The sequence below is a fragment of the Mercurialis annua genome, linkage group LG8 (genome assembly GCF_937616625.2).
Source record: "Mercurialis annua linkage group LG8, ddMerAnnu1.2, whole genome shotgun sequence".
Taxonomy (NCBI): Eukaryota; Viridiplantae; Streptophyta; class Magnoliopsida; order Malpighiales; family Euphorbiaceae; genus Mercurialis; species Mercurialis annua.
Genome location: NC_065577.1, coordinates 33,037,936 through 33,041,343, shown reverse-complemented (window position 1 = coordinate 33,041,343; position 3,408 = coordinate 33,037,936).

Below are 3,408 nucleotides of genomic sequence, written 5' to 3'. Positions count from 1 at the left end.
CGCCACAAAGGTTGTGGGGTTTAGGGAAGCTTTTAAAAGTATAGGGGGTTTTGGGAAGCTTAGGATAAAAGTCGAGGACCGTCGGTGATTATTAGCCGTTTAATCAAGGATCACAACCTTATAGAAACAACATCAAGTGCTCTACAAATAGAGGATCAACATCATTAATTCATTTAATTATTTTTTGATTGATTTCTCAAATTCTCTACACACCTCCAGAAACATATTATTACCTATTGTTGGATTTTATTTTGTCTTGTGCAAATTCAACTAGACTTGTCTTATCTTGGGTATTCTTGCGTGTAGACTCTAAAACATTTAAGAGTGCTCGAAATACTATTAGAAAAGCAGATGAGCGATTCAAGCCTTGATACTTTTAACTTATAAGAATTATATATTAATCTAATAGTATCTCAAATAATGGCAACCGAGGCTTCCGTTTCAAGCATCAAGGTGATGAACCAAGACCTTATGAAGTTAGACAAATTTGATGGGACTAACTTCACTCGTTGGCAAGACAAGATGATCTTTCTTTTAACTGCCTTGAAGATCTTCTATGTCTTGGATTCTGAATTTGGCACCCATTCCCGATCGTGCGGAGAATGATACTGAAGAACTCAAGGTGGAGCGCAAAAAACGCAAGGAGGATGAATTGTTGTGTCGTGGCCACATTCTCAATACACTATCTGATCGACTATATGATCTCTACACCGACAATCAATCTGCAAAGGACATTTGGAAGGCTCTTGAGTTTAAGTTTCGGGCAGAGGAGGAAGGTTAAAAAAAAATTCTAATTTCTAAATATTTTGATTTTAAGATGTTGGATACAAAGTCAATTCTTGCACAAGTGCAAGAATTATAAGTCCTTGTCCACAAACTAAGGGCTGTGAAAATCGATATTCCTGAAGCTTTTTAAGTTGGTGCAATTATTGCTAAATTTCCATAGTCCTTGGAAAAGTTATAGAAAGAAGTTACTTCACAACTCTGATGATTTCTCTTTGGAACAAATTCAGATCGAAGAGAAATCAAAGGATAGAGAGAAATCTGATACTGTGGGATATTCGAAAGCCAATGTGGTGAGCGCAAAAGGCAAATCGAATGACAAAAGGAACACCCTTGGTCCTAAAAAGGATCAATAAAAGTTCAAAAATTCTGGTGGACCAAAGGGACCCAAAACCGGTTGTTTTGTGTGTGGCAAACCTGAACATTATGCCAGAGACTGCAGAAATAAGAAGTCTCGTAATGAGGAAAACGCTATTGAGACCGATGAGAATATTATCGCTACTGTGGGCGAGATAATGGCGGTTAAAGGCAAGGTTCAAGGATGGTGGTATGATACATGTGCCACAGTTCATGTATCCTATGACAAAGCGGCATTCAAAACATATTCTGAAGTCCTTGATGGACAAGAAGTTCAAATGGGAAATGAAGGACGCTCGAAGGTTATGGGAATGGGCACCGTGGAACTCAACTTTACTTCGGGGAAGAAAGTGACTCTTGTTAATGTACTTCATGTGCCTGACATGAATAGGAATCTTGTTAGTGGGGATCTTTTGGAAAAACCGGGAAATAAATCTGTGTATGAATCTGGCAAGTTGATCTTGACCCGTAATGGTGTATTTTTTGGTAAGGGATATTTCGTTGAGGGAATGGTTAAGCTTTCTACTATTGATAACATTATTAATAAAGTATCTATTTCTGCTTACATGATTGAATCAGTTACTTTATGACATAATAGATTAGCACATATTGGTATTAGCACTATGAAAAGATTAACTAAATCTTGTTTGATTTCTTGCAATGTTGAAAATTTTAAAAAAAATGTGAAATCTGTGTCAAGTCAAAAATGATTAAGAAACCTTTTCATAATGTAGAAAGAAATTCAAATTTGCTAGATCTCGTGCACTCTGATTTATGTGAATTTAATGACATGTTAACCCGGGGGAAATAGGTATTTTATTAATTTTATCGATGATTGCTCTAGATTCACATATGTTTATCTTTTAAAGCATAAAGACGAAGCTTTTAATGCTTTTAAAATTTATAATCAGAAGTAGAAAATCAATTAAGAACAACTATTAAAGTCCTTAGAAGCGATAGGGGTGGAGAATATTTTTTTACCGATTTTGATACATATTGTGAAGAATATGGAATTATACATGAATGTTCTGCACCATGAACACCGCAATAGAACGGTTTAGCCGAAAGGAAAAAAGAACATATCAAGAGATGATAAATTCCATTTTAATGCATTTTGAATTGTCATTTAATTTATGGGGTGAACCTTCGCTATATGCATGTCATATTATGAATAGAATTCCTTTAAAGAAAACTGGTATTTCTCCATATGAGATTTGGAAATGCCGAGCACCAAATATCAGTTATTTTAGAGTGTGGGGGAGTGTGTAGCCTATTATAAGAACATGGATCCTAAAAGGACTAAGTTGGGTCCTCGTGGGATCAAATGTGCTTTTGTAGGATATGCATCCAATAGTAAGGCATATAGACTTTTAAATTTGGATTTTAATGTCATTATTGAATCCCGAGATGTAGAATTCTTTAAAAATCTTATTACGAAGGATAAGGAATCTGAGATTTCCATAAATGAAGAGCCTTGTGAAGAAGGATCTTCATGGGTTGTTGAAACTCAACCCGAGCTTAGAGTAAGCAAAAGATTCCGAAAGGCTAAGGATCTAGGATCTGAAGAAATCGATTCTCAACTAATTTCCGTCTATTTAGTGGAAGGAGATAGAGAGAATTTTGTTCATAAGATTCATATCATTCTTCAAGTTGAAGATGATCCTAAAACCTTTAAGGAAGTTGTAGCTTCAAGGGACTCATCTTTTTGAAAAGATGATATTCAAGATGAAATGGATTCAATAATGTAAAACCATACTGGGGAACTTGTTGAACTACCAAAAGGGTCAAAACCTATTGGCTGTAAATGGGTGTTTAGAAGAAAATATCATAGTGATGGTACACTAAACACCTACAAAGCTAGATTAGTAGCCAAGGGCTTTCGATAAAAAGAAGGTATCGATTATTTCGACACATATGCACCAGTAGCAAGGACGACAACAATTAGAATATTGTTCGCCTTAGCTTCTTTGCATAACCTTATTGTTCATCAAATGGATGTCAAAATAGCATTCTTAAATGGAGATCTCGACGAGGAGATCTACATGGAGCAACCGGAAGGCTATGTGCTTCCGGGAAATGAATAAAAGGTTTGCAGGCTTGTGAAATCCTTATACGGATTAAAACAAGCACCAAAATAGTGGCATCAAAAGTTTGACTCATTCATACTTTCAAATGGATTTGTTCCCAATTCTTGTGACAAGTGTTTGTACACAAAGATGCGTGAAAATATCGTGATATTTCTTTATCTCTATGTTGATGATATGTTAA